The 19,847-nt window shown below is 41.8% G+C and overlaps 1 protein-coding gene across 3 annotated transcripts in view; it reads right to left on the bottom strand.

Moving 5' to 3' along the window:
* Positions 1–19,466, bottom strand: part of MAPKAP1 (MAPK associated protein 1) — a 239,942-nt gene extending 220,476 nt beyond the window's left edge. The window contains exon 1 of one of the 3 annotated variants that reach the window (XM_057548443.1): positions 19,198–19,466. The gene's annotated coding sequence lies outside the window, so the exon portion shown is untranslated. The remainder of the gene's footprint in view (positions 1–19,197) is intronic. The other 2 variants (XM_057548445.1, XM_057548444.1) reach the window with 2 other exon arrangements.
* Positions 19,467–19,847: the final 381 nt, after the last annotated feature.

The raw sequence follows: 19,847 nt of genomic DNA on the forward strand, positions 1-19,847 counted from the left end.
GTTATATAAGACTTCATCCTAAGCAACCCGGGAGAGAGATTTTAAGCCAGAGATTTTCCTGCCAGTATTGAAAAAGCAAACAGCCATGTTATGGAACTATAAGGCAAGAATCTGAGAGCAGCCTCTAGGAGATGAGAGTGGTCGCAGCCAACAGGTAACAAGGAAATGGGGACCTTAGGCTGGAGTCCACTGACACCTTAATTTCATCCCTTTGAGACCCTTAGCAGAAAACCCAGCTGAGGGAATCCACTGGCGGTCCAGAGGTTAGGACTCCACGCTTCCACTGCTGGGGGCCTGGCTTCAATCCCTTGTCAGGGAACTAAAATCCCACAAGCTGCGTGGCGCAGCCAAAGAAAAAAGAAAGAAAGAAAAAAAGAAAAAGGAAAAAAAAAAAAAAAAGAAAACCTAGCTGAAGCCATGACTCCTGACCCACTGAGAGATAATAAATTTGTGTTGTTTTAAGCCACTAAGTTTGTGGTAATTTGTTAAGCAACAACAGAAATGAAAATAGTGCAGGAAAACAGCCTAAACCCCTTCACCTTCACATACAACATTTAGGGCTCTTTACAACCCAGTTTCATTCATCTGCCCCTTCTCCCCAGAAGGCAACTCCCAGGAGTATCCTGAACACAATCCAGCCTTTGGTAATGATACTTCCTTCGTGTGAGATGTACCCTTATCCTCAATACAAACCTTCTTCTAAGTCCAACTCAGATATTTCTTCCTCTGTGAACCCTTCTCCAATTCCCAGGATCCAAACTGTTTTGTCTTTTTTTTTTATAAACTTATTTATTTATTTATTTTTGGCTGTGTTGGGTCTTTGTAGCTGTGTTGGATCTTTGTTGCTGTGCGTGGGCTTTCTCTAGTTGCGGCGAGTGGGGGCTACTCTTCATTGTGGTGCGCAGGCTTCTCACTGTGGTGGCTTCTCTTGTTGTGGAGCATGGGCTCTAGGCGCAAGGGCTTCAGTAGTTGTGGCGCAGAGGCTTAGCTGCTCCGTGGCATGTGGGATCTTCCTGGACCAGGGCTTGAACCCGTGTCCCCTGCCTTGGCAGGTGGATTCTTAACCACTGCGCCACCAGGGAAGCCCCGCAAACTGTTTTAAAAGCACTTTATTTCTACCTTTAATACAGTTAGTTGTATGAATATCGTGTTTAAGGAATTGCCAATTTCAAATTTTTTAATTCTAGATTCAGAAATGTGGTTACTCTGTTAAGGTATCTATCTATCTATCTATCTATATATATCTCCCTCAATCATTTGTAAAGTTGTTAAAGACAGAAATCCCTAGACCCTCACCAACAGTGATACAGTGGTTCTAATGTGGTGGTTCTCAATTGGAAGGCAATTTTGCTCCCCTGAGCAAAGGTCTGGGGACATTTCTGGTTGTCACACTGGGGGTGGGTGCTATTAGCATCTAGTGGGTAGATGCCAAGGGTGCTGCTAAACATCATACAATGCACAGGACAGCACCCACAACAAAGACTTATACCCCCAAAATGTCAATATCAATAATGCGGAGGTTGAGAAACCTTGCAGTGATGCGTTGTTTGAAGCCACTGAATCTGTGGTTATTTCCAACCCCCGAATGGTTTCATTAATACCAAGATTAATACATACATATACAACTTTGCTACTAAAATCTATGCTCAAATCTTCAAAGGTGCTAAACAAAGTTCAACTCCTAGCATCTGTTTTCTGAAATTTTATCCTACCCTATGCAGAACCACAGCTCAAATTGCTACAATAAAGACAAGTTACATTCCTCCAAACTTATAACTTGACCTGAAGACTGTCACCTGGTCTCCTCCTACTCATTCTTCTAAATCCAGCTCAATGGTCACTTCTCTCGGGAAACCTCCCTGATGAATCCCACATACCAGGTTAGCTGCTCCCATGTGGTCCCACTGTACTGCACTTCATCACTACTTCTACCAAATAATTAATCCAGCACATTGCCTGTTAGTAATAGGTGCTAAGTGTTTGTTGAATTTATTCATTCAACAAATACTTATTGAATGCCTCCTGTGTGCCAGGCACTATTCTAGATGCAGAGAGTACAGCAGAAAACAAAGCAGACAGAAAGTCCTGCCCTCAGGGAGTTCACATTGTAATGAAGGAGACAAACAAAACAGAGAATTAAATTACACAATAAGTTAGAAATGCTATGGAGAAAAGTAGCACAGAAGAGAGAGCTGGGGCATGCGAGGCGGGTGGAGCCACAGCTGCAATTGTAAATAAAGTAGTCCAGGGACGCTTCACTGAGAAGGTGACATTTGAGAGTTAACCCTTGAAGGAGATGAGAGAACAAGCCATGTGGATTTCTGAGGGAAGCGTGTTGCCAAGCAGCGGGAGTATGCCTGGCACTAAGTATCAAGGAGCCCAGCAAGGAAGCAAGTAGTAGAGGATGAGGTCTGAAGAGTGGGGAAAAGTGAGTAGAGCCTTACAGGCAATTCTAAGGACTTTGCTTTAATTCCAAGTAAAAAGGAGAATCACCGAAAGACTGTGAGCAGCAATATGATCTAACTCACATTTTAAAAGTATCTCTCTGGGGACTTCCCCGGTTGCCCAGTGGTTAAGACTCCGAGCTCCCAATGCAGGGGGCCTGGGTTCAATCCCTGGTCAGGGAACTAGATCCCACATGCATGCCACAACTAAGAGTTTGCATGCCGCAACTAAGGAGCCCTCGAGCCACAACTAAAGGAGTCCGCAAGCAGCAACTAAGGGGCCCACCTGCTGCAACTAAGACCCAGTGCAACCAAATAAATAAATAAATATTTTTTTAAATAATAAAGAAATAAAAGTATCTCTCTGGCTGCTTTGTTAAGGAATGAATAAATGAATGAATGAATAAACAAAGAAACTAATCACACTTTTAAAAAAATAATAATGACTGTCTGTATGTTGGTTTTCTCTTCTAAACTCTCAGCTCCTTAAGCACACTGTCTTAATCATCACTGTACTGCCAGTTTCTAGTAGAAAGTGGCTGGCATCCAGCAAGGGCTCAGTGTGGAATAAACAGACAAAACAAATCTTTCCTGTTCCCAAAGGGTGGCGCCATGATTTTCAAAAAAAAAAAGGGCAAAAAAAAGGGCCCTTATCCATGGTGCTGGTTCAGTAGATAGCTCTCCTGCTACAGTCTAAGATTTATTTTCCTTTTATTGTCTCCTCAATATTTGAAGTTTGCTTAACCAAGTAGAAGAATTCAATAGTTATGTTTCCACTTACCTGGCTCTCAGGTTAACCACATCATCAATTGAGGGAAGCAACATAGCTTATTGCAAGCACCACTCAGGAAACCTGACTTCCAATTCCCTAATTACCAGGGACCTAATTACCTGGCCTTGGACAAGCTACCTCTTTAAAACTCTTTAAACCTGTTTTACACATCAGTCCATTTATTGCATCTGTTAAATGGGGAGGATGAACTATAAGAAGGGCCTTTTCAGCTCTCAAATTCTATTCCAATCACATGTGAGGTGGAGGAGGTGGAGGAGGAGGATGTAATTGGGTGTTTACCCAGGGTTCAAGTAAAAAGTTTTGTGTGTTTTTTCTTCATACTGTTTTCCCTCAAAGGCCAGAAGAATTCCACTGCATGTTTTACTTATATCACGGTGCTGTGGTTCAGACTCTAAGAACAGAGGTATGAGGAATTCCTTTTTTGACAAAGATTTTAATAGCATCAAGATCTTGGCAGCAAACCCTCTCAAAGGTAAACCACACTGACTGATTTGAGTGAGCACTATCATACCTTCTTCTAAAAAATGCTATTATGTATGGAAACTGGTTCCTAGAACTACAAAAGTTAAAGTTAGTAAACACATCTGGAATTCCAGGTTACTGCCTGTAGCCTGCCTAGGGACTAGCTATGGGATGACTTCAAGGGAGTCAGGGGCCTCTGCCTCTGTTCCCTCAGCAGTGAAATATACATTATCTATGTGCTACTTATCCACCTCATAGGGATACTTACAAAAAGTAAAAAAGCATTATTCAAATCCAAGATGCAATATTCTTGACTCTTCCTGCTCTAGCTACATTTGTTTGGAGGGAAAATAAGCTGTCAACTATCAAACTCATTTATTCAACTCCTAATGAAGGAAGGACAGCATAAAATAATCTAAACTAGCAGATAACCCCCAAACTATTTTTCTGTGACTGTGAAAGGTGCTTTGTACTTTCATTTTTTTTTTTTTTTTTTAAAGTTTTACTTGATTTTATTTATTTATTTATTTTATTTTTGGCTGTGTTGGGTCTTCGGTTCGTGCGAGGGCTTTCTCCAGTTGCGGCAAGCGGGGGCCACTCTTCATCGCGGTGCGGGGACCGCTCTTCATCGCGGTGCGCGGGCCTTTCTCTATCGCGGCCCCTCCCGTCGCGGGGCACAGGCTCCAGACGCGCAGGCTCAGCAATTGTGGCTCACGGGCCCAGCTGCTCCGTGGCATGTGGGATCTTCCCAGACCAGGGCTCGAACCCGTGTCCCCTGCATTAGCAGGCAGATTCTCAACCACTGCGCCACCAGGGAAGCCCCCTGTACTTTCATTTGAATGGCACTTTCACAACCTCAATAAATGGTAACTGTTATTATTATTAACAAAACTGCACTAACTTTGCCAAGTATTTTTTATATCTTCTAGATTACCTTTTTTTAAAAAACTATTACCAGATGGATCAAACATGAGGATAGAGCAGCAGGACTGGCTTCATTCTGCCTATAATGTTATACAGTTAGGGTGGGAGTGTTTCACAAAATACACTTTAAGTAGAATAATTAATTCTCTGATTCCAGAAGGCTGCTTATTTATTTACACTTACATCACTTACAGAACTGTTAGAGGTGGACTCTATTACTATTTATGTTTTACAAATCAGTAAACTGAGGCAGAGACTTGCCCAAGGCCCCATAACTACTGAGAGGTAGAGCCAAGATAAAACCTAGGCAGCCTGGCTCCACAACCCCTGCTCGGAACAGCTATTATATGCGGCCTCAAATTTCCAGGTTAAGTCCATTTCATCACACTTTGAATCCTCTTCTCTCACTAGTCTAGATATGGGTCGGACTTACCTGTTCATTCAAGAAATTCAACAGTGTGACTACCTACTACATGCTGGGAATTAGGAGCATGAAGTACCAAGTCATAGTCCCTATCCCCAAAAGGCCTACAGTCAAGCAAGAAGAAAAGTACATAAATGGTCACAATAAAGGATGAGAGCAATGCTGGAGGATTCTATATAACAAAGTACTATGGAAACACAAAGGAAAGCTATCTAAATGAAACTGGACACTCAGACAAGGCTTCACAGAGGTGACTAAGATCAAGGTAATGGAAGTGATCACTTCCAACTTAGTCACCTTAAGATAGGGGCAAGAGGGAGCAGGCAATTAAATAGTCTATAATGCTGGCTCCTTGTTCAAAAATGTTTAAAATAGGGGGCTTCCCTGGTGGCGCAGTGGTTGAGAATCTGCCTGCCAATGCAGGGGACATGAGTTCGAGCCCTGGTCTGGGAGGATCCCACATGCCGTGGAGCAACTAGACCCGTGAGCCACAACTACTGAGCCTGCACGACTGGAGCCTGTGCTCCGCAACAAGAGAGGCCGCAATAGTGAGAGGACCGCGCACCGCGATGAAGAGTGGCCCCCACTTGCCACAAATGGAGAGAGCCCTCACACACAAACGAAGACCCAACACAGCCAAAAATAAAATTAATTAATTAATTAATTAATTAAAAAAAAAAAAGAATTGCAACCTTTCCTTTGGGAAAAAAAAAAAATGAAGACCCAACACAGCCAAAAATAAATTAATTAATTAATTTAAAAAAAACAATTAGGGACTTCCCTGGTGGCGCAGTGGTTGGGACTCTGCCTGCCAATGCAGGGGACACGGGTTCGAGCCCTGGTCCGGGAAGATCCCACATGCCGCGGAGCAACTAAGCCCGCGTGCAACAACTACTGAGCCTGTGCTCTAAAGCCCGCGATCCACAACTACTGAGCCCTCGTGCCACAACTACTGAAGCCTGCGCGCCTAGAGCCCATGCTCCGCAGCAAGAGAAGCCACCGCAATGAGACACCTGCGCACCACAATGAAGAGCAGCCCCCACTCACGGCAACTAGAGAAAGCCCGTGTGCAGCAGCAAAGACCCAACGCAGCCAAAACTAAATATATAAATAAATTTAAAAAAAAAAAAAGAAATGAAGTACTGATATATGCTACAATATGGATGAACCTTGACAACATTATGCTAAGAAGCTAGACACAAAAAGCCACATATTGTGTGATTTCATTTATATAAAAGGTTCAGAATAGGCAAATCCATAGATACAGGAAGTAGATTAATGATTGCCAGTGGCTAGAGGAGAGAGAAATGAGGAGTGAGGGCTAATGGGTATGGGTTTTCTTTGGGGGTGATAAACCATTAAAGTGTATACTTTTAAAAGGGTAAATGTTATGATACATGAGTTATATCTCAATTTTAAGAGGGGGTGGGGTAGAAACACAGAGAGGCTAGAATCCATGCTGCACCCTAGAATTTCTTCTAGGTCAGGTGATTCCAACACAAGGATACCAACAAATCACTTAATTGAACAGTACTGGCGACAGTAACCATAAAATTTTTTTAAACAATTTGTAATACAAGTTGATTACATCAAAGAGATGTCAAATTCCTCACCCAAAAATCAGAGATTTCAAGACTTTTCCCCTGGGGAAAGGAGGAGAACTGTCTATACATTAGTGACCTTGTGTGGAGGTAGCCGATCTACATTTCTAACTGAGGGAGATTAAAGCCTAGTGCCAGAAAACACAACAGAACTTGTGACTTTGTTGAAGCAAGCACTCCTACACTGAGCAGCTTCTCCTACCAAAGCACCAGACACTGCTTTAATCCACCCCAGAGCTGGGCCTGGGAAGTCACAGAGTTCACACTATGCCTCTGTCAGCAACCTACTGAGCTACTGGTCCTTGGGGAGTAATTCTCCTCTTCACTTTGGAATAAACAAAGGGAGGGGGACACAACAAGGAAGACAACATGGCATGACAGACAACATAAAGGCTTCGGAAAGCTTGTGTGTGCTCCCAATTCTACCACCCCGTAGCTGAGAAAACTGGCAAAGTCACAATTCCTCTGGACCTCAGTAAGACATTATCTCATACCTCACAAAGCTGCTCTCACAAGGTAGGGCCCAACAGTGACACTCAAATATTAGTATTCTCCCCAATTCACCAAAAAGAAAACTAGTTGCTAGTACTGTATATTTTGGGGTCATATTGGAAAGTAAGACTCATGGACCTCTTCTCTATGAGATACTTAAACACATATTCTCATACTTAAAATTAGGAAACAAATAGAATGTCCAAATTAGAATCCTTGACTCCTTTCTGTGAAGCCTACCGCCATTTAATTACCAATACTATGCATCTCTTCTCTCTCTAGATTTCATTCCTTCTCTTTCTCTCCATTATCCAATCCCACCTTCTCTCACCTAGGCTACAGCAATTGCTTCCTAACTTGTCTTAAGACCCTTCAGTAACGTCCCAAACTCTTTAATATAACTGAACTTGCTTCCTCTGCAGCCCCATCTTCCATTTATCCCTTGTTCTTTCTACTCTAGCCATTCTCAACTTTTAGTGTTCTTCCAGCCTTTAAAACAGTTTATTCTCTCCTTCCACCTGGCTTAAACATCACTTTCTCCTTCACCCTTCAGATCCCACTTTAGATAGCACCTGCCTGGAAGGTTTGACCTTATCAAGTCTAGGGTGGGTACTCCTCCATACTCACCTTGACTCTCATTACTCTAACACTTCTCACGCTAGGCTTTACTCCTCAAACTACGCTGCACTTCCGTTACTAGACTGCAAATCCCACGAGCACTGGGTCCGTGCCTGTAGTTTTCATTGCTCGATTCCCAGACATATGACTAATGCCTAATATATATTCAGCTAATGCTGACTGAATAAGTGAATGATTGCAGTTAAGCAAAAAACTTAACTGACTAAATGGAACATTTTGCATGTAATATTTTCTTCATATAAAATATTTTTTAATATTTTTTTAATTTTGAAGGAAATTACAGATACAGCCAAATCCAATTTTTCATAACAACCATGGGGAAAAGGGCTTAAGCACACATGTACTTTCTACAACTTTAACCGTTAATACTAAATATAATCAAAAGGAGGTAAACTACTACCCCAGTGGGAATGGTACTCCTAACATTGTTCAGTTTTAGGACTTAAATCTCCTTAACTGGAAAGAGTGGTAAAGGTATATATAATGCAAATTACAAACATTATTGTCAAATCTTGCACTGGAGTAAAAATACGTGGAAATTTTTTTTTGCCAGCCCACTTCTCCCCCCCAAAAAAGAATGTCCACACACTTGATAGAAACACCACTTAACTCCAAATAGCTCACCAAGTGAAGGTTACTGTGAAATACTTCAAATTCCATAAGCACTCAGGACTGCAAAGACTGTGGGAAGAGAATGTTCCAAGCACCAACTAATGATCAGAAGGTACAAATGAAATAAACCCTGATGCATAATGACTATCTAAGGAAGTCTAAACTGAAGACTGGATATATTTGTTCTGAAATCATTAACCAAGCTTCAGCTTCTGAAATACATTAAAAATACTTAACACATTTTATGTCTCAAGTACAAGTGACAGAGATTTATTATTAAAGATAACTAGTTTCCTTCGCCTAGTTTAGATATATATAAATCTCTATCACATTTCAGACTTCATTTTTGTATTTTGGAATTTTTCTTAATACCAACAATTTCAATTCTTATCATGTGCTTGTTCCCTATGCTAATGAAAACACAAGTTATACCAACTCGGAATTTTTATTATCATTTTGGGGATGTGACCACCCTTTTTATTCTGTTCATATTTTAACTCAGCAACTTTAATCCTACAATCAAAGCTTCATTAGCCTGTAAACAAACTGTTTCTCAGGTAAACTGAATTGCCCCACATCAGGATCTTGAGCAAATAAATAAGCACAAAAAAGGCAGAGATTATAAATTAGGGCAGACAAATCTGTATCTAGCCCCACGCCGGTAAAGAGCATTCTATCAATACAGTGAAATGCTAATCTCCTAATTAACAACCTAATTAGGTAATTATGGCTTTGCAGAGGGATGCCGAAATGAAATATGACAACATGGTCACCTCTTTATATGGCACCTGTGGGCCTTTTCAGCTGTCATTGCAAAGAGTGCAATATCAGTTTGAACAGATGACAAAGTGCTGTCATTTTTCATTCTGATAATATACAGAATGCTTTGGACAGGAGCAGTTTACAAAATGAAACATCTTGCCTGGTATTTTCCTAATTTAAATATGCTCAAATACTTTGTTAAATTTTTGCATGCTTTTGTATATTGTATATACGAGAATTACCATGCACATTTAAAAAAAAAACTAGACATCAGGCTTAACGGTACATGCTGAAACTACTGCAATTTCATTTAGGAAGTATATAATTAGAAAAGAATAAAAGACACAATTCTTCATGACATTTTAATATTCATACATCCTGAATACTGCTATCACAAAATTAAAATTCAAACTTTGATCTTTAATTTTTTCCTTACAAAATTTTTCAAAAGTGAGAAATTCACACTTACATTTTTCCATACCAAAAAAGCACTTACCAAGATACAAATATTCAACTCACAAAAAAAGCTCTATATACCAATGACCAGCCTTATGAATAACAGGCAAGTACTCTTTCTGAAAGACAGAGCTGTCACAGGGCTACTCACTGACCCGCTGGCCACTAAAGAGGTGATGGTAGCACTGGGACACTGGTACCACCTACACAAATATGACTCTTCTTTCAAGATATTTTTGAGGAGGAGAGGAGGGCTAGCCTGGGAACCTCAACATCATGTATGTCAAGATACAGGAAACCATATCCTAAGTGTAAAACAACTGAGGTTAAAACTAACTTGAAAATACAATCTTATTGGGTTAGCCAAAAAGTTCTTTCAGTTTTTAAGTAAAAATAAAAGATATTTTTCATTTTCACCAAGAACTTTATTTTATTTTTTTTTTTATAGCTACTTTATTTATTTATTTATTTATTTTGGCTGTGTTGGGTCTTCGGTTCGTGCGAGGGCTTTCTCTAGTTGCGGCAAGTGGGGACCACTCTTCATCGCGGTGCGCGGGCCTTTCACTATCGCGGCCCCTCCCGTTGCGGGGCACAGGCTCCAGACGCGCAGGCTCAGTAGTTGTGGCTCACGGGCCCAGCTGCTCCGTGGCATGTGGGATCTTCCCAGACCAGGGCTCGAACCCGTGTCCCCTCCATTAGCAGGCCGATTCTCAACCACTGTGCCACCAGGGAAGCCCACCAAGAACTTTATTGAACAATATATTCACCGTTTTGTTTCACTACCTTCTGCCATTTTTCTGGCAACTGCATAATTCCATCCTCCCAAAACTTTTTATCTTTTTGAGCAAAGAACTGTCCCAGGTGCCTTTTACAGTCTTCCAGGGAACTGAAATTTTTTCCATTAAGAGAATTTTGTAAAGACCAAAGTAAATGGAAATCCAAAGGTGCAATGTCTGAATATGGCAGATGAATCAGAACTTCCCAGCCAAGCTGTAACAGTTTTTGCCTGGTCATCAAAGAAACATGAGGTCTTGCGTTATCCTGATGGAAGATTATGCGTTTTCTGTTGACTAATTCTGTATGCTTTTTGTCAAGTGCTGCTTTCAGTTGGTCTAATTTGGAGCAGTACTTGTTGGAATTAATCGTTTGGTTTTCCAGAAGGAGCTCATAAGAGAGGACTCGCTTTCAATGCCACCATATACACAACATCACCTTCTTTGGATGAAGACCAGCTTTTGGTGTGGTTGGTGGTGGTTCATCTCGCTTGCCCCACAAACTCTTCCGTTCCACGTTATTTTTTTTTTTAATTTATTTTATTTTTGGCTGTGTTGGGTCTTCGTTTCTGTGCGAGGGCTTTCTCTAGTTGTGGCAAGCGGGGGCCACTCTTCATCGTGGTGCGCGGGCCTCTCACTGTCGCGGCCTCTCTTGTTGAGGAGCACAGGCTCCAGACGCCCAGGCTCAGTAGTTGTGGCTCACGGGCCTAGTTGCTCCGCGGCATGTGGGATCTTCCCAGACCAGGGCTCGAACCCGTGTCCCCTGCATTAGCAGGCAGATTCTCAACCACCGCGCCACCAGGGAAGCCCCGTTCCACATTATTGTACACTATCCACTTTTCATTGCCCATCACAATGTTTTAAAAACGGAACATTTCCATTACATTTAAGTAGAGAATTGCATGCGGAAATACGGTCAAGAAGGTTTTTTTCGCCTTAGGTGGAATCCAAATATTAAAGTGACTAACATAACCAAGCTGGTGCAAATGATTTTCAACGCTTGATTTGGATATTTTGAGTATGTCGGCTATCTCCCGTGTGGTATAACATTGATTGTTCTCAATGAATGTCTCAATTTGATCGCTATCAACTTCAAATGGTCTACCTGACTGTGGTGCATCATCCAGCGAGAAATCTCCAGTATGAAACTTCGCAAACCACTTTTGACACGTTCGATCAGTCACAGCATCTTCTTCATACACTGCACAACTCGTTTTTTGCATTTCAGTTGCATTTTCACCTTTCTTGAAATAATAAAGCATAATATGCCGAAAACGTTGCTTTTTATCTTCCATCTTCAATATTAAAATGGCTACACAAAAATTCACCAATTTTAAGTTTTTTTTTAAATGTACGCTGATATGATAGCTGTCACAATACAATCTAACAAAATTGTTTCGAATGAAGTTAAAGACAACTAAGTGCTACTACAGCCATCGTACAGGAAAACCAAATGAACTTTCTGGCCAACCCAATATAACTTCAGATCACCTGTATTAGAGAAAACTTTTTGGTCAAAATGATGTGCACTAGCTCTACTCATATTTCTCAATTACAAGTTAATTAAAAGGATTTTTTATTGAAAAGTAATTTATGTTTATCAGAGAGTATTCTGGAAAACAGAAAAGAGCATAAAGACCTATACTCTAACCACCTGTTTTTTTCTTTGTGTGTTTGACATTAATTGAGATCATACTTTATATAGTTGTATATCCTTCTTTCACTTCATATTATATGATGAGCATATTAATAAGTCACTAAAATTCTTCTAAAACATCTAAAATGCTTGTACAATATTTCCATTCTATGGCTTTTCCATTTCTCTTACCTCTTTGTTGACTACTAAAGTTGTTTCTAATTTTTGCTATTATAAATACTTCCACAGTGAACACCTTTGAACATGAATATTTTTCTACATTTCTGATTATTTCTTTAACAAAGATTCTTAGAAATGGGATTACAAGCTCAAAAGGCATACACGACTTCTTTAAAAAGGCTTGTGAAAAATACTGCCAAAGTTCTTTCCAGAAAAGTTTTACCAATTTTTATTCCCACTACTGATATGAGGGATCATCTAACTACCAACCTCTGCCAGCAATGAGTATTATTAGAGTTCTATTAAATCATTAAACTTCAAATCATAAGCGTATACCTGTAACCAAACACTCTCACAACATAATAAATAACTTTCTACAGGCATTAAGTTTTTGTTTTGTTTTGTTTTTTTAAATTTATTTTGGTGGCGCTGGGTCTTAGTTGTGGCAGGCAGGCTCCTTAGTTGCAGCTTGCCAGCTCCTTAGTTGCAGCAGGTGGGCTCCTTAGTTATGGCATGCAAACTCTTAGTTGCGGCATGCATGTGGGATCTAGTTCCCTGAGCAGGGATCGAACCCCTGCCCCCTGCACTGGGAGCACGGAATCTTATCCACTGCGCCACCAGGGAAGTCCCCTACAGGCATTAAGTTTAAAATGAGTAAGAAGGGCCACAGTTGATGATCCTCCCAAAACAAGGGCCAGTTCCAATAACCAAATCTAGAGCAGCATGGAATAGCGACAAAAGCACTATGGTATTTAGAGTAAAAAAACCAAAGGTTCAAATCCCAGCTTTGCCATTATCAGTAGCTCTCTACCTTTAATCACTTTACTTCTCTAAGCTTCAGTTTCAGCATTTATGAGATGGGGGTGAGGAGAACATAATATAGTCCTAGTTCTAACAACTTCAAAAGGTACTTATGGGCACACAAAAAGGTAATATAAACAATTGAAAGTGTTTATTGTTATTTAACAGATCAATTCATTTAACAGCCTAAAAATAGCATACTGAAACCCTTTTCTCAACAGTGCACAGTTGACAGGTACACCAATTCACAAAGCACAACTAGAAATTAACAAGACTAATTTCATGATCCAGGCATGAAAACAAGTCTCATTCCTTTACAACCACTCCATAAAATCATTTCTTGTTACATTATACTAACATCTGAATAGCTTGTACCCCTGAATGCTGGTACCTACATCCCTCCAAAAGCATCATGGTACTAGGTATCTACATAAACTGTTTCATTTAATCCTCACAAGTATATGAGACTGGCAGTACTGTCCTCATTTCGCATTGTCTGGGTCACGCAGTTAATAACCGACAGAGTCAATATTCAAATCCAGGTGGGTGTGACTCCAAAGCCCCACCTCACACTGCTTCAAGGTCTGCACCTCAGTTCTTCTTTGTTAGTCTCCTATATGTCAGCAACTAAAGTACAGATTAAAAATTTACTTGTTTTAAAAAGAAAACCATTCCTTCAAACAATTTTCTACCTATTTCTCTGCTGAAACAGTATTTATTTATAATACAGTACCTTAAAATGAGTCCATAGGGAACTAAAAAATGTTATTTTTTTTGAAGTTTTACACATTTGCTCCATTTTGACAGCATCAATAATAAAAGCATATTCATAAAAGTATACTCAAGTATGACTCTAACACTGCATGTATTTAGGGGTAAATGTGACATAATATTCAATTTATTTCACAAGCGATTACCATAATTTAATTCCACTAGCTATTCTAATACCTTCTTGCTATTTCCAGAATTTAAGTTTTGTTAAGTGGCTTCTCCCATTTTTCTCACTTTCATTATTTAAAACTGTTTTCTTCCTTGGGTCCAAATTTTGTGTTTCCTATATTAAATCTATTTCTTCAATATACCTAGACTGCTGCCAACTACAGTTAATAAATTGTGAATGACTCCTCAGGATTTATTTTCTTCATTTTTTATATTCTATGTTATTCCCTTATACGATAGAGTATGAATGAAAACAAGTATCTAGAACACCAATATTTCTTCAATTTTCACCTTGTGGAAGCTGGGTATTAAAATAAAAATAAATTGAACTCTTGGGCTGGAAGCTCCCTGACCATATTTCTCTCACTAGGCTGGGTGTCTCTCTGCCTCCTTCCAATCTTGTGTATATAGAGCCAACAAAGCACTGTATGCATCTGGGGAGGTCCTTTCCCAGAAGTAATGAACAAAGAACAGAGGGAAGAGCTGAACAGTGGCTCCCTACCTGCCATCAAGAGAGAAGCAGCATTTTAGATCTGAACTGTTCTCCACTGGAGTCTGCCAGTAATCAGCTGTGCAGCTTTAAGCATGTCAATTAGACTCAGAAAGCTTGGCATCCTGAAAAGACCTCACCAAGACTTCAACTGTGCTCCCTCATTATCATCCAGATGGGAAAAAGATACAAAGATTCGTAAGTGACTTGACCAAAACCAAAAGGCTGTTAGTGTCATACCTGCATTCAGAATTCAAGTCCCTCTCAGTCTCGTGCACTTTCTACTCAACTGTAATTCACTGGGCACCAATTTCTTCATCTCAAGAGGTTATGATAACCCCCCTTGTTCACTTCATGTACTGTAGAGAGTACCAAAGGAGACAAGAGATCTGGCAGCATTTAAAGTGCTAAGGGCACAAAAGTATTACAAGGTCATCATCACCTTATCCAAACCCCATCCCTCCAGAAATTTAGCCTGATCATACAATAAAAGCATTTACCCTGCCACTTCCCCAAAGATATCAGTATGAGTCAAATACAACACCCCCTCACTCTAGCAATTTACCAGTAGATTTCTGATGAATAATCACAACAGGCATTGTACCTCCTGCTTTGAACAGTGAGTATCAAAATTTCAGTGAGCAGGTAGGTCAGAGTTCACAATCAGGCAGACTAAGACTGTGCACAGCCCACAAATGTGTTTTGGTCTACATGATAATTTTTTTAAGGGCAGTTTTTTAAACTAAATACATTAAAATCCAGATTTCCAGCATCTCTTGAAAACAATCGGAAGATCTAGAGACACTGGGTCCACTTCCTCACAGGGCAACTAGCAACTGGAGCTGAGGAGTGACTGCTGCCTCCAGACTGACTGGTCATGGGCCCTCCAGTTCACAAGGTCTGTCCTACTCTTTATATTACATCATGGGCATTTGAGTTGGAGACTCCTGAGGCAGAGTTCAAAGAGTACTAAATTAATACGTATTTGTTTACTCTTTTGGCCAACTTTTTTTTTTTTTTGCATTATCAACTCACTAGCTGTATGACTCTTGGGTAACACACTTAACCACTAAGCCTTAGGCTACTCGTGTTAAATTGGTAACACCCTAGCTCACAGAATCATAAAGATTGAAGGAAATAAGGTATACAGAAACATTTAACCATGACTATAAGCACTCAATTACTTTAACACAAGCTGAAATGTGCTAACTTTTGAGTCAAAAACTTCAAATTCACAGAAAACACAAGGTCAGGGTACCTCCCATGGGAGAAAAAATGTAATGTGACAGAATTCTTTGTCATAATAATTTGGCATCTATTGCTGAGTCCTTAACAATAAGGCCTACATATCAAAATAACAGATTTACAGCAAATTCTCTCAGCTGAAGCACATATAATCTACTGAACTGCAATAATTTCTAAAGTCTTCAGTTATGAGTCAACAAGCAAAACAAACACCCCACTTAAGTATATATATTTAACGGGACAGATGAGGTGATGAGTTCCTTGAGTGCAGAAGCCATGTTCATTCCTCATTATTCCTACTGCCCAGCATGGTGATGGGCACGTTGAAGCTAGGGCTCAAGGGCTAGCTCCTCTCTGAAGCCACCCATATCACAAAGACACAACATGGCATAGTACCGAAGAGTGGAGTTACCAAAGTCTGGCAGATAATCCCCTCTACTCTCAGCTCCAACAACTGCATAAACTAAAGAAATTCATTTAACCTCTGTGCTCTAGTTTCCTCATCTGTAAAATCAGAATGCTAATAACACCATCCTGTAGAGGAATGAATGAGAGAATGCATTTAACACAATGCTGGCACACAGCAAGTGCTCATTAGCTACCGTTATCAGCGTTTCCTCCTTTGTGCTCCACAGTACCCTGTGGGGACTGCTATCTTAGCACCTACTATGCTTTACTATGGTTCACCTGCACAAACATGTCTGCCCCATGGGAGTGTCAACAACCTCAGGGTGGGGACTTGGTTATACTCCTTTTTGTATCCCTGGGTCTAACATTTTCCCTGGCACAGCTGAATGAATCATAGATCTTCAAGGTATTTATTAACAGGAAAGGTTATGAACAGAAACTGGAAGTGACCTCTCTTGCCCAACACACAAGCCCTGACTCTGACCCCCTCCTGACCCTCCAACTTTACTTCCCAGTATTCCCACTGAAAGAAGCAATGGTTTGATTTATTCAGGCTGGTCTACTCACTGCTCTAAAACCATGCCACAGGCGTTGCATCTTTGCATCTTACAGCTATTTTCAGGAGATCCTTGCCACGAATCAGGCCCTTTACCCACATTAGCTCGCACTTCATGAAGTCTCTATCATCCCCCCTCCCAAACTATACTTGAAAGAAATAATACTTAGAATTAAGAAACTTGCCAAAGGTCACATATCTAGTAAGAGGAAGGGCCAAGAATTGAAGCCAGCATCCACAGTTGTTCTCTACAGAATGTCTGGTCCACTCATTCAACGTTGAGCTGACCCACCTACTACCTTCTTGCCTTGGAAGATTAAGGTCTTCTCTACATTTAAAGGACTATCTGACATTCATATTGACATTGATATTTTTTCTCTTGTATAGCTGTTTCAATATGTATTTGCATATAGAGAGCTATGATGTGAGAAAAGAAAAACACATAATGGAAAAGGCACAGATGTAGGCATAAGACAGACCTGGGTTTGAATCCTGGCTCTGTCTCATACCAGATGTGTAATTTATCCTGAGCCTTCCTAATCTGTGAATCGAGGTTAAAATGATTAAACAAGAGAAACCTAATATAATCTCCAGTATAGTAAATAACAAAGCTTAGTTAACCCCACATTATGAAACATTACCTGGACATAGCACACTCCTCAAAAGTGAATAATGGGGACTTCCCTGATGGCTCAGTGGTTAAGAATCCGCCTGCCAATGCAGGGGACACGGGTTCAATCCCTGCTCTGGGAAGATCCCACATGCTGCGGAGCAACTAAGCCCGTGCACAACTACTGGGCCTGCGCTCTAGGGCCCGCCAAGCCACAACTACTGAGCCTGTGTGCTGCAACTACTGAAGCCCGCACACCTAGAGCCTGTGCTCCACAAGAGAAGTCACTGCAGTGAGAAGCCCGTGAACCGCAACGAAGAGTAGCCCTGGCTCGGCACAACTAGAGAAAGCCTGTGAGCAGCAATGAGGACCCAATGCAGTCACAAATAAATAAATTAAATAAATAAATTTATTTTTTTAAAAAAAGTGAATAACGCCCCCTCTTCTGTGCTACCACTGGATCACAGAAAGAACTCTCCCGCAGTGTACATACCATTCTGTGTTAGAATTATTTCCTTATCTCACTCACTAAATTGAGCAGGCAAGAACTGAGTCTTATTTATCTCTACATTGTCTAGCATGGTACCTGGTATATATCCATACTCAGTAGATGTTTGCTAAGTGAAATAATTGTAGATATAATAATGAGTGTTTATAGGATTCTAGAAAAGAAATCATTTCCAGCTGAGGTTGCCCTGAACTGGTTGAGGGAAGGCCAATTTCAGCTGGGCCGTGGTAACATCTCAATAGGTGGAAACAGAAAAGGAGAAATCTAGGCAGAGAGAAAGTCCTACAAAAAAACAACGAAAGGAAACAACAAAGGCATCTAGGTCCTACTCAGCCAGGGCAAAGCATCAGGGTAGGGGGTCTTTCGAAGCATAGCTGGAAAGTTAGCCAGGAGCCAGGAGGTGTAGAGGAATGTGAGTACACTCAGGCATCACAGTAGATGAAGGAAGGTATGAACACAAAGCTGAATGGGAAAGGGGCCGCCAGCATGCCTCACAGGCCCCAGCAAGCTCGCAAATGTGTAAACTGAAAAAGATAAAACAAATATCAATACTTCATCAACAACTCTTTCAGCGTTTACTGAGCATCCTGTGTGAGCTCACAGAATATGAAGAATAAAACATGGTGCCTTCTTTTCTGCTGTTTTAAATTAGGAATCCACCCCTTCTGCTTGTCAAAATATTGATAGAATGAGAACGTTGACTTTGCTTTAACCGATGTCTGTAAACACCTGTCTCCATTTGACTGTTCACGCATGGGGAAGTTTTGAACTTTGCTGGTTTTGGTTTATAACATGATGCTTTTGCACAGTGCCAGGTATTGGGATAGGCTTCAAAAATCACTTCATTCAGAATGAAAATTGAGCCAATCTCTGAGTCAACTTTTGGGTCTCCGGTTAAAGTAATGCTCTTGCTTAAACTACAATGATTTTTTTCCCCCCAGCCTTAAACAGATCTAGAAGACTCTAGGCCACTCCCATAAACAAAAAGCTGAATCAAAGTTCCAGCAGCACTCTGGCTAGAAAAAAACAGTTCTGCGAGGCTGTTTACCCCTTTGGGGCAATGGAGCTAAGGGGAGCTGGGAAACAGGGACTGCACAGGCAATGCTTTAAAAACTTGATTTTCACGTTATGAAGATTAAGACACTTAGATGTTGCCGAGGGTACAGCCAGAAACTGCCGGAGTCAACAGTACCCTCCCCAAACCCCAATACTACCAGGTCCACTAGTTTCTACTCCCCCAAATCACACACCCAGCTGTCAGGCTCATAGCAGCCTCCACGAAAGGGCCAGAAAACGGATGCTCACGGGAGCCCAGAGCAAGGGCCAGATAGGCTGCCCACTGGGCAGCGCCGAGCGCGGGGGAGTGAGGAGGGCCGCCAGGCTCCTCGGGTGGGCTGGCGGGGGTAGCGAGCGAAGGAGCTAGAGGCTGGGGCAACCTTTACCTGAAGCTGCTGCCACACTACGGGCCGGGTCGGCCCTGGGACTCGTTCCTGAGGGGAGGGCTCGGCTCCCCCGCGCCTCCCGGCCCCTGCCCGAGCTCCGCACTCTCGGAATCCTCGGGGACTGGCGCTCCTCCCGGCCGGCTCAGCAGCCGCTTTCCGGGCTCGCCTTCATGCCCCAGCCGCTCGCCGCCGCTCGCCAGCTGAGCAGCAGCCCTGTTGCCCCGAGCCGCGCCACGACCCGGAACCGCACTCCGCGCACCGGAAGTCTCCGACCGGGAAGAAGCCGTTGGCTGGGGACGTAGCGCGCAAGCCCCAGAGCCAAGAGCAAGGAGGGAAGCCCTCTCGGGGGGCGGGGCCGAACGGGAGGCCGTGCGCGTGCGCACCACTTCCCCGCCTCCGGCCAAGGCCTGGGTGGGAGATGAGCTGGGAGTCTGGCAATATACATTGACCTTCGCATTTGGGTTGGGTAGAAATCAGCGTCAGCCTTCTCCTTCGAATTTCCTCCTCTCTCCCTGCTTCCACGCAAAAAAGCCCTTGGTTCCTCCAGAAATGAGTGATGAGGAAGACCTGGGTTTAAATGCCAACTCTAACCTGCTGTGTATCCTAGGACAAGACACCTCCCTTCTCTGACCCATCCATACAGTGGTTCC

The sequence above is a fragment of the Balaenoptera acutorostrata genome, chromosome 6, assembly GCF_949987535.1.
Source record: "Balaenoptera acutorostrata chromosome 6, mBalAcu1.1, whole genome shotgun sequence".
Lineage (NCBI taxonomy): Eukaryota > Metazoa > Chordata > Mammalia > Artiodactyla > Balaenopteridae > Balaenoptera > Balaenoptera acutorostrata.